Consider the following 12,605-nt stretch of genomic DNA (forward strand, 5'->3'; position numbering starts at 1 on the left):
ACAAGCACACACACACATCCTGTTGGTCCTGTGTCTCTGAAGAACCCTGACTAATGCACTGAAACAGTCTTTTGCTCTCCTCCTTGTCTAGTTCCAGAACCAGTGCTCTTAGCCACAGGAGAAAAATTTCTACCACACATTAGTGATTCTATTTAAATTTGAATTTAATTTATTCTCCCCTCCTCCCATGGTCTGTGCTGTCAAAAAAGATGCTAGTAAGTAGAAGGAACTTGAGCTTTAAAAAGGAGCTGTCCTCATCCATAAATTGAGTCCACCTTCACGGAAGAGTTACAAGTTGACTGCAGTTGCCATAGAGCTGGTAGAGCCTCTCTGGGTTTCTAGGGATGAAGTGCTCATGTACCACAGAAGATGTCCTTCCTTCAGGGGTGTAACTGCTAATTGGTAAATACTTCTCTCCTCAGAAGACTCGTTGTTTTACCTCCTCTTCACTGTTGCCATTCCTCATGGTTCTCGAGTCTTATGGGCAGGGCTGCCAGAGACCCTCTCCTGGCAAAGAGCTCATTACTTATATAGCCGCAAAGAGGTGGTGGTCGTGCCAGATGGCGGGTTATGCTTGCTTCTATTTATCTAGGCAAACAGACTTTAAAAGGTCTGATGGTGAATGAGAATTGTTGTCACCATGAAGAAAAGTTTATTGTCCTCAAGTATTATTTCTCCTCATTTCCATGTAAGAGACTGAGACTTACAAGAAATTGAATATTTCGTTATTTTAGAACATGTTCTGCTTTTGAAGGTTTTGACTGCCTATAAGGATGTAATGGGTATGAAGTTCTTAGAGAATTCTGATGAATAAGCAAGGTCATATCTCCTTAAATAAATGTAGATGTGATCTTTGATTTGTGTGTAGTTTCACTAAGCAAAGAATGGACAGATTTTTCACTACATAAAGCTGAAATAGTTTATTATTTTTTATTTAGGATATGTACTCAGAAGGGGAGTGAATTAACTGCATCCCATTGGCCAAGATTTATAATCTTTGGTGTTAGCAAAGTTGTTGCAGTAACTGCAGGAGCCTCCTACCTGGCCTCCCTACCTATGCCCTTGCCCTTGCCCTCACTCTTCCTGTTCTCCATGTAGCAGCCAGAGTGATCTTGTTAAACGCTTGTCAGATCGTGCCACTCGCAGAGGCAAAGCCCGTGTTCTCAAGCCCTCTGTGATCTGACTGAGTGCTGTGCACAAGCGTGCACACCCACAGGCCCACGGGGCTTCAACCTCACCGGCCTTCTTGTTACAGGCCTTTCAAGGTGTCCTTGTTATAGGCCAGCCTGCTGCCACCGTACCGCTGGAGGATCTGATGTGTATCCATATGCTTTCACAGGCAGCTTTGCTTTCATCGGAAGGACACCTCCATTTACAAATGCCGTAACCTTCTTTTAGCTCAAGACAGAGACTGTTCTTTGTATTAGTTTCCTAGGCTGCTATACCAAGTCCAACACACTTGGTAGCTTAAAACAACAATTTATTATCTCCAAGTTCTGTAGGCTAGAAGTCCGAAGTCAAGGTATCCTCAGGACCATGCTTTCTCAAGGCTCTAGGGTTGGGTCTTTCCTTGATGTCTTCTAGTTTCTGGTATTCGCTGGCAGTCCTTAGCATTCCTTGGCTTGTAGATACATAGTTTTAATCTTTGCCTCCATGATCACACAGCCATCTTTCTCTGTGTGTCTCTGTCTTCTCTTCAAAGGACACCAGTCATATTGCAAGGGCCCACCCTACCTCATCTTAACTAGATTATGTCTATAAAGACACTATTTCCAAATAAGGTCACATTCATAGGTACTGGAAATTAAGACTTCAACATATCTTTTAGGGGGACACAGTTCAACTTGCCATGCTGTGAGGAAGAAGGTCTACACACCTTGTAAGAAGGGAGAGCAGAGTTGATCTCTTTTCGACAGCAACAAGATTCTCTAAATACTTTTGTCTTTAATGATTGGCTTATCTGAAGACTAGGATCTTTCATCTCCAGGCCCTGGACTGGGATTCAGTTAAGTGAGTCATGTGTACTTTCTTTTTCTGAGGTCCAGGAGCCCTGGGGGAATGGACAGATCGACAATGAAAGGAGAATTCCCTGAAATACAGGTAGAACTACCCTCCTGCAGATGTAGTACTGGTCCCTTGTGGGAGCTCCTGGGTATCCAGTGAGATAGATTGGGAAGGCTACACCGCAGGACAGTGAGAAGTAGTGGAAATGTGGGAAAGTGCCACTTGGATGTAAAGAGCCTCTTCTCAAGAGCTCTCCCAGACCCTTTGTTCTGCCATTCCAAAGGTGTTCTTAGGGCTCTTTACAGTATCATTTTTCTGAGGCATTGTTGTGTAGCAAGTGGGAGGAGCTGTAGATCCTTGGTGGAGTTGAGGAGGCACATGCATACCATGCTCTTCTAATCATAGTTCTGCATTTGGAGAAGTGTAGCATGAGACTTACCTTCTTCTCCTTATGCAGCAGGAGACCATTACAGGATCTGTATGTAGGAATCTCAGCAGTTAGAGAGGGGCCTCAGAGAAGCGTGTGGGATTTTTCTGGCCTGAAAGGAGGTGGCTGCAGTAGAGGGAGGCCAATGAAGTGGCCGTGATCCTCTGTCTGCAGGGAAGAGTGTGCAACACACACCCAGCCTGGCTTAGGTAGCCAGAAATATGGTGGCTCCATACCCCCAAAGTGAATTTTAAAGTTGACTTATTTACATCATTGTCATAGCAACAGGGAAACTATACTGACTTATAGCTGTGTAAGACTGCAAAAGAAATTGTAGAAAGAAAAAAATAATGCCAGGAAAATAATTGTAATAAAGTACCATTCTTTTACTTATTCAGTCAACTGAGAATAACAATTCGTGTGTTTGGCATTCAAATGGAAAGTGGCATTTCATGTTGCAACATGAACTTGCTTACATTAAGTGATTTGTTTTTTTGTGTAGACACAGTGTACTGAGGACTTTCTTCAAGTGGAGAGCTATTTAAAATGTGAGAACCGGCAGTCCTCACTAACCTGAAGCACTTGGAGACTTAAGAGTAATGATAGATGCAGACAGCCCAGAATCCAGAAACTGTGTTGAGCATTTAAATCCTCAACTCTGGGAATGTGTGCATGTCTTCAGTTCATGAGATGTAGACAATTTTTCTTTCTGTGAGGTCTTTTTTCACTTACATGTTGTCTGCACAGGGTGGAGCCCTGCTTAAATTCTATTTCTAGCTTGGAGAAAGACTGAATTATTGTGGCCCAAGGCTAGTGTTACTTGGAAAATGGAAAAGATAAAGGAGGCGCAGGGCATGTCTTCACATTTGGCCGGGCTGTGAACTTGGGGCCCCTGCTCTGGTGAGGGCTCCTGGGAGGTTGCTCAAGGCCAGGGTGAGCTACTAGGCCAAGCCTAAGTAACACCTCTCACCTCTCAAACGTTCATATGAAGACCCATGCTTGGGAACCTTTTCACAGATCTTTCTGTCACTTGACTCTGGGCTTGTAGTTAATACTGTGCTCACCATATTTGTATGTGATCTTGACTAGAAATCTGTAGGCTGAAGGCCTTGTGAGCTATTTCTGTCCTCTCTCTCATGCTCTTTCTCTTTTGCTGTCTTTCTGGTCTTAATATATATTTTGCTATATTATATATGTGTAAACATAACCTAGTTATATAAAATTATTATTTTTTCTTTAAAGATTATTAAAATTTGATTTTTAAAGCCCCCTCCCCTTTAACCTACCCATTTATGAGTTAGCTCTTGCTAATTTATCCTGCCTGTTTATGATGTTAGCAACATCTTGATTCCGAATTTGGCTGTGGAACTACATCAACTGGTTTGCTGCATGCTGCTCCACTTCGTGTTCATGGTTATGATATTGAAACTTCAGGACCACACACAGATAGCAAAGTCTCTGGCCACTTAAGCATGTAAACAGTCTGGCTTTTTATAAAGTGGAAAAATATTTCTTGTGCACTATTTTAACATGATCAGCATGTTGAAACTTGGTGTGCAACTGTGTCAACATTTCTTTGGCTGGAAAGCGCAAACCTGGAGAACCTCATGGTAACATATAAAATGCAAAGCTGGTTTGTTTACTACTGGGATTTAGGCAGCAATTACAGTCTGAAGCTGATTTCCAAATATGGGATATGGAATAAGTGAAATAATTATTTTTTTGTGTCATGATTATGCTAGTTAAAATAATGATTCCTTTTCAGATGGCTTAGATTCTTTCAGGGAATCAGAGGAAAATGGGTAGCTGAAATTAGCCATGAAGTCCTTTTTTAGAAAAACTCACATTGGATCCAGCCTGGCAGTGTCGTCTTTTGTTTCAAATATTTACTGAGCACCTCAGATGTGTCTGATTCTTTTTTACATGCTAGGCATGCAGATTAAACAAGAAGGCTGGGGCCTCATGGTGCTTGCTCTTGCTCTGGCTGTCTCGGGGGGAAAGAGTTAATGAGTAATCAGGTACACAAGAAAGGTGATTGCTCTGAAATGGGTTTGTTCAACATTGAATCATTACTAAGGGCACTGTTGATACATCAGTGAACAAAACAAAAATTTATTTTCTTGCATGTCATATTTTCTAATGCAGGAGACAGGCAATAAGCGATAACCAAAGTAAATACTTAAATAATGTAGCGTGTTAGTAGGTGGTAAGTACTATCCAACAAAGAAAAGTAAAGCAAGATAAAAGGTATCTGGAGGGGTGAGGCAGGGGAGAGGACAAGCTGCAGTTTTTAATTGGTAATCCAGGAAAGCTTCACCGAGAAGGTTTGTGGAGGTAAGGGAGTCAGCTCAGCGGTGTCTCCCTGAGGGGAAGAATGTCCTAAGCCTGTGGGAGACCAGTGTGTGTGAGAATAGCAAGGAGGCATGTGTGGCTGGAGTGGCATGGGGAAGGGGAGGACAGTGTAGGGGACATTGAAACCTACTGAGGATCTAAGTATGAGAACATGTCAGGTGGTGTGGCAGAGTGATGAAGGTTGGCATTTTAGACAAAAGATGCAGGGAAGGCCTTTTAATGAGGTTGTGAGACGTGAATTGAAATCCAAAGGATTTGAAGAGCCTGACATGTGAAGAGTTAGGCAAGGGTGTTCCAGGCCAGGACAAAGGGCCTAAGATGTGAAAGAGGCCACTGTGCTGCCATATGAATGTGGGGAGAAGCTGAGGTGGGGTTGGAAGGGAGGTAGGAGACTCTCAGGTAAGGTCCTGTGGTCTAGGGCCAGGCGTGCAGATTTTGTTCTGAGTGAAACAAGATGTAGAATGAGATGAAACACTTCCTTCTCTCTGTCTTCTAAGATTTCAAAGAATGGAAGAAAAATGCAGCATAAACCGCTTGGAGGTACCGGAAGCTTTATAAGGGCTAGGACTTAATCTGCTACGTCACCACTGCGTCCTAGTGGCTTGGCCTGCACCTGGCTGATAGTAGGCACAGCACAGCAGGAGGTATTTGAATATATGAGCGATTTTCAACCAGTGTGCCACAAGAATTTTTAAAACATGCAGAACCTGACTAGTTAGTGATGGACACTGGCTCCTTTTCCCTTAGATTGCCAAATTAAAAAATGGTAACAGCCAAAACAACAATAGCTTTTGATGTGAGTGCATCACAATTATACCTATTTTTTATCAGATTGGCAAAAAATATATTTTTTCGTTGTGCCACAAAATTTTAGTAATTAGTTGATGTATGCCATGAGACAAAAAAAGTTGAAAATCACTGCAGTAGACGGACTCATAGACAAGTGATTTAGTGCCATTCCGCTGGAGGGGGCAGAAGCTTATTATCTTTTGTTTTGGGAGGTATTTAGAAAGCACAGACATTACACACTCACAATCCCAAGAATATCATAACAGCACTTATATACTCGACACCCAGAATTTATAGCCCCCAACATTTTGCCATATTTTCTTCCAGCCTTTGTAAAATTGTGTGTGTGAGTGTGTATGAAAGTTCTTTTTAATTACCATCATCATTTGCTTTCCCCACCCTAGAGGTAGCTGTGTTGTTAGTTGGCCTAATAATGTTATAGCAGATCCTTTGTTTCTGGTTTGAATTTGGGAAAGGGGAAAGTAGAGAGCAGAGCCAGTGTTCTCTAAGGGGCTGTGTGGAAGGCCAGAGTCAGTAGGAGTGTCTGCCCTCTCAGATCCTGCTGTGGAGCATCTGCCCTGCTCAGCAAGCACACTTCAGCATGGTTTGTCCTGAATCAGCTTGCCCCCCTGAGACTTTCATCACACAAGATACTCAACATGAGCGACTCTATTTACAGATAACTAAAGCTTATCCCTTTTTTATTTGAAACACTTTTGATGGAAGTTAAACTAAAAGTCTTACAAATTCAGATTTCTGCATCCTCTTCAATGATGGCTGTTAACCAGGATCATTCTTTCGAACACCAGTAGCTGTACCATTAATGCTTCCAGGGGACACCAACAGCTTGCTCCTACAATAAGTGACCCCTGACTGCTTTGCTAAAATTATTCTTCTGCCTGCTTTTGCTTTCTTTTGCAGTCCTCCACCAGCTCTCCTTTCTTGCTATTGTCAGTTAGCCTGCCTTTAACTCTTCTTCAGTCTCACTTCTCATTCCTGACCTACGAGTTTCCCATCTGCTTTGGCTTGGAAAAGCAAAATAAAGCAGATAATCAAATTAAGTAAATTTTGGGTAAGACTAAAGAAGACTCAAGTGAGTGGTTCTCAGCTGAGGGTTCTCTGTGGACCTCAGGGCCTAACTCAGGGTGTCTGTTAGACTTACCAGCCTGATAGCCTGTTAGTGACCAGCAAACACATTTGGACATGTGGTTTCTAGCAGACAATGCTAAAAAAGCAGTGTTGCCGAATGAGGCTCTGTGAGCATTCAGTACTCTCCACGACAGGTTCATGCTCTCCCTTCCATGCTGAGCCAGGGCTTTGTTTCTCCTTCCGTCAGACTCTTGCCACAGAGCCTGACTGAGGGCTCAGGCCAGGGGCTCTCAGTAACTGCTGCGATGGTTGGCCTCAAGTCGTGATTCAGCATTAGAGAAATCCGACTGTAAAATTGCTGTGGAAAGTCACCACTGGGTCTCTAAAGCTTATTCTTTTAGTCTAAAACAAGTTGTTCAGTTCTAAAGGTGTTAAGGGATATTGAAATAATCTCATTTCAGCTTCTAGATTTATAGCTGAAGAAAACAAAGCCTTGAATGGAAAGTGACTTGTCTATGGTTGCTAACTGAGCAATGTTCCCACCGTGGGACAGTCTGGCCACCACGGTCAGAGGTGCTCTCCTATTTGTTGTGATACATCTGAACATGGTAGCGGTGAGTGGTACAGCTTTGGCAGCAGTGTGAAGTAGGTGGTCTCTCTTTTCTGCCTTGTTTCCCAGGCTTGCTGGGATATCCCCTTAGTACACACTAGATTTCCTACTGGTTAGAAAAAGTGATTTGGAACCTAGTAACCGTGTGGACAAAGGTTTATCCAGGAGGATGTTCAGGGCAGCCTTATATTACTATAATGAAAAATTGGCAACAGCGGGTCCAGTGTTGGGTTGATAAATAAATTTTGACATTGCCATGTAATTGAATATTTTGCAGCCATTAAAATTATATGTCCAGAGTTGTTAATAACAAAGAACATTGACAAACTCATTGGTCATTTTTGAGCCTAATATTAAAAAAGTAAGTCAAACAGGCAGAACTAAAATGTCAGAAAGGCAGTACAAAAATTGTATGCAGTATGACTTTAATTATGCAAAATGTTTAAAAAGACCAGAGAGAAAATATTCCAAAATGAGATTACTGTTTTTTGGAGAGCTTTCTTTTTATTATTTCCTTTCTGCACTTTATAAAATTTCCAGAATACTTATATATTATTTTTATAAGTTAAAATGTATTCATTTTAAGTGATTAAAAATTAAAGTTAAAAATTTTTTAAAGATTGTATTTATTTATTTTAGAGAGAGGGGAAAGGAGAGAGAAAGGGAGAAACACCAGTGTGTGAGAAAAACATCGAGTGGTTGCTTCTCATAGTCCCTGAACCAGGGACCTGGCCCACAACACAGACATGTGCCCTGACCAGGAATCGAACCAGCTGCCTTTCAGTTTGTGAGATGATGCTCAACCCATTGACCCACATTGTTGGGGAAACGTTTTTAAAAAAATTTGTTTTTAAATTTCCTTTTTAAAAGAAGAAAATAGCCAAAATGTTAACTGGTCGCCGATAAAGGGAGAGACTATGTACCATCTATGTGCTGGCTGTCACTGTTTGTAATGTATGTGGTGCTGCTCTCAGAGTTTTGTCATGATGGAATCCCTTGGGGTATTATGAATTTGCTATTGGAGAAATTCAAGGTCAAATATGATAGTTAATTTTCTGAAGGTCACAGATAATTAATGCTGGAGTCATGATTTGAATCCAGGCTTCCTTCAGAGCCATTACTGCCTTATGATCAAGATGGAGAAAGGGAAAGAAGTTGGAGAGAGCCACAGTAATGGCAATGGTGATGGGTTAGTGGGTCAGGGGGTTGTTTAGGGCAAAAGCTGTTCTGGGTAGGGAGACAAGGTAAGAAACAATATGTAAACTTCCCCAGGCAAAATAGAGAGAAGCTGCATGGCCCACATTAATACCATAACCACACAACACTGAGTATCGTGCCACCAAAGTAATGTACAGGGTGGGGCAAAAGTAGGTTTATAGTTGCTTGTATGGAAAATAATATAAGAATTAGTAAATAATAATAATACAAGAGTAAATTCTGTGTTTCGTATACTCACATCTAAACCTACTTTTGCCCCATCTTGTCTAGGATTACTTTTCTTACCCCATTGCCCCTAAATGCAAGCCAGCTATTTCGCCTGATACTTAACCAAAGAAAGTGATCTGTTCCAATGGTGGAAGGGAAAAAAAAACTGGCCACGTTAGATTGATTTACATATAGACAGTACTAACTGTGTTTTATTTCTTTTTGAGTTTAAGATATTTTTAGAAGTAATTTTTAATACAGTCATTCATGGTGGATTTAGAATGCAGTCATTGTAAGCCCTAATTCTACTCTGCGCCCAGTAAATGAATGTGCTTGCTGTTGGTGTGCATGAGTCTGTTCTCCTTGTGGCCACACTTATTTTTCATCCGGAATAACAGGCACAGGCCCATTATAAAGGCAGCTATCTTCCCACCTGCCATGGTCAGTGAATCGGAGCATGTTCAGGTCTGCTAAAGACAAGACAGGCTGCGGTAAGAGGGAGCCAGGGCCTAGTCTCAGGTACCTGGCAAATGGTCAATAGGCACAGGTGGAACGGACCCAGCAGCAACTGGACATGATGTGCCTCTGCAGGATCCTGCCAGCCTAAACCACTGGGTCTGTTGTTTGGGACCCGGGCACTTCTTGGGTTAAACCCATCAGCATGTGGCATTCATTGAATCTGTGTTCTTGTCCTTCCCGTCACCTTTATGGCAAAATGGAACCAGCTTGTTTTCTTACTCTATTTTGAGTTGCTTGTCCTTTAAACCTTAAAGAGTTTGCAATAATCTGCTGATATCCACTTAATCTCTAGTGTATCATATTCCCCTACCAATTAGATGATATGTATTCATTTTTCATGCATACCTAAAATTTTCTTAAACATAGTCACAGAGAAAGAAACATTGAAATCATTCAGTACAAATTAATCACTCTCCTGCAGTCCCTTCTGCATCTTCACTGTTAGAGGGTCACATCGCCTCTGGGGGCCGTGTCAGGGATTTTGAACTCTCCATGTTATAAGAATGTCTGTTGATCTGACTGCCTGCCAGGCAGGAAGGTGATAAGACTTTTTCTTAAGTTGCACTGAAATCTGCCTACCTGAAATATAACCCTGGTTGTTTTAATTTTGTTGACAGAAAAATGCCTACTAGCTCTTCAATAATACCAATAATACAAATGACTAATTTAATAAAAGCAGCAACAGCAGCTGAACACTTTCCATCTCATCTGATGCTAACACCTCCCTGTGAAGAAGGTTCTGTTATTACCCCAGTTTCACAGATGAGGCTTAGAAAACATGAGGACTCCAGTTGGGTGGCCACACTCAAGAGCAGAGCAGTGAGTCACCACATCATGCTGGCCTCCAGTGATAGCCCTTCCTGTGCCTTCCCAACCCCACATCTTTTTTTCTATTTATATATTAAATAGTTGTGTTCCTTTGACCATTCCATATACATAATATTATTCTTTTTTTCTTTTAAGATTTTATTTATTTATTTTTTTAGAGAGAGGGGAAGGAAGGGAGAAAGAGAGGGAGAGAAACATCCATGTGTAATTGCTTCTTACATGGCCCCCACTGGGGACCTGGCCCGCAACCCAGGCATGTGCCCTGCCTGACTGGGAATCGAACCAGCTACCCTTTGGTTCACAGCCCACACTCAATCCACTGAGCTATACCAGCCAGGACATATTCTTAAACAAGACACTCAGGTATTCCTATTTTCTTTGATGTAGCTTTTAGTTTGACAGAATTCCTTTTAGTTTGACAGAATCCTCTGAAAATTTGGTGCCCGTGAGGAAGCTGTACTTTTTATAAATTTTAGTTTCATTTTAAATACAGAATTTACACATAAAAATCTATGCTTATCATAAGAAAAGTCATGTGCTATTTTATTCTTGTCAGAGAATAGCACTCAGGTGTGACTGTGGACTTGGAAGACAGTGTCTCTGAATTACTTAAGCCTAGAACAGGAGTTTGCAAACTCTTTCTGTAACAAATACTAAATATTTTAGGCTTGCGGACCATACAAGTCTGTCGCATCAACTTAACTGTTGACAAAAGCAGACATAGACAATATGTAAACTAATGAGCATGGTTTTGTTCTAGTAAAATTATTCCCAAAAACAGGCAACAGCCGGGTTTGAAACCGGAATCATTTAAAGGGTTTTCCTTGAAGGTAAGGAAATATTTACAGGTGAATGTTAAGTAGGACAGTCCTGGTTATTTTTGCATAATTATTAATAGCACCACCTTTCAGTTTCAAAAGTGTCTTGGTCAATAAATTAATATATCGTCACCCTAGTATTATATGACTTTAAGGTTATCAATGAGACTAAGATGAGATAGAAACTCTGGTTCCTGTCCTTAGTTCAGTCAGTTATTTTGTGTTACAATAGTTGGGGCCTTTCCGCTTCAGGTGACTTTTCCATAAGATTTCTGTTGTGTTCCAGGCGAGGAAGAGGGCCTGGCAGTGGAGAGAAGCACCAGGAGGGAGGGTACAGAGACTTCCTAGAGAAGTATGCATAGCCCACCTTTTTGTAGTACCGCTTGTGTGCTGGGCACTCTTCCAAGGGCTTCATATACACTATCTCAGGAAATACTAGGTCTGTCCAGAAAGTATCTGTCCATGTACTAAGAAAAATAGAGACATTTATGGAAGAAGATACAAGAAATATTAGACATAGGACAATGATGCCTCATTCCCCTTCAGAGTAAGCACTGTGGGACCTCACACAGTTCTCCCAGTTGCCATGAGCTACCCCGTCATATTTTCCTGAATCTCATCCATGGTCTGAAGTCTCTTCCCTTTCAAAGGTGGTTTTAGTTTCAGTTAAAGCCAGAGGTTGCAGGGCACCAAATCTGGGCTGTAGAGGGGGCTGAGTCATCTGGGTGATTTGATGTTTTGCCAAAAAACCTTAAGGAGATGTGATGCCTGAAGGAGAAGTGTTGTTGGAATGAAGCTGCCACTTACCTGTTGCCCATAGCTGTGGCCTTCTGAGTCATCTGAATAGTTTCCATAGAGGAATGTTCAAGCTAAATGCAAAATTTGATGCAGATTTGTTGCTGTACTCAGTCATTTTGAATGCAATGGCCACACAGTACACATGCTCACTCAATGGTGTCTACCGCCCCCTCTGACTGTTATGGGGAAGTACAGTACATTGTTCATGCATGCACATTCCATTCCACTCCCCTTGGCTGCCAGGTTACATTGATGTCGCACAAACCATTCTCGTTATATTAACAATGGTGGGACTTTTTCTGGACTGACCTTTTGGTTGGTTTTGGATTCAAACCTGGACTGTCTGACCCCATAACCCAAGTTCTGTTGCTGATTAAGTATGAAATAATTAAATCTAACAAATCACTCCAATGTAAGCAGGACAAGATTGAGATGAGGTGGATGGAATCATACTCCATAGTCAAGGTCAGCCATCACCTCCTACCTTATTCATCTTAAGTATGAACATCACAGAGGTCAGTGAGTGTTTGGTGGGACCCTTCAGTGGGAGTAAAGAAAGTGCAAAATCCTTAGGCCTTCTGGTTGGAACAAGCCTCCAGATATTGGAAGAACTTGAGGCCAAAAGATACCAGGTGGGCCAATGGAATCTTTGGACTTTGAGGGATATAGGGTTTGCAGAGGAGCTTAGGGCCTACTTTTTACAGGAGAGCTGCCTCTGGCATAGTGAGGACTTTTCCTAGCTAGGTTGAAGGGTAAGAAGGACAAGAGAATCTTAAGCCTGGCTTTGTTTCTCACTGGTTATTACTCTTCTGCAGCTGAGTAAAAAGTCAGCACAGCATCTGCCTGGGAATTAAAATATGTATTTCTCTGGGACAGTGGAGAGAGAGCAGCCCACATTAGGCTCTTATATGTTTAGACCCTCATTCTAGCTCAGTGATTTAAAGAG

The 12,605-nt window shown here is 41.7% G+C and overlaps 1 protein-coding gene and 1 pseudogene across 1 annotated transcript in view; both read left to right on the plus strand.

Moving 5' to 3' along the window:
* Positions 1-12,605, plus strand: part of SLX4IP (SLX4 interacting protein) — a 210,782-nt gene that overhangs the window by 74,810 nt on the left and 123,367 nt on the right. The gene's annotated exons all lie outside the window — the stretch shown is intronic.
* Positions 1-12,605, plus strand: part of LOC123479620 (large ribosomal subunit protein uL15 pseudogene) — an 89,548-nt pseudogene that overhangs the window by 74,808 nt on the left and 2,135 nt on the right.

The sequence above is a fragment of the Desmodus rotundus genome, chromosome 6 (assembly GCF_022682495.2).
Source record: "Desmodus rotundus isolate HL8 chromosome 6, HLdesRot8A.1, whole genome shotgun sequence".
NCBI classification, from domain to species: domain Eukaryota; kingdom Metazoa; phylum Chordata; class Mammalia; order Chiroptera; family Phyllostomidae; genus Desmodus; species Desmodus rotundus.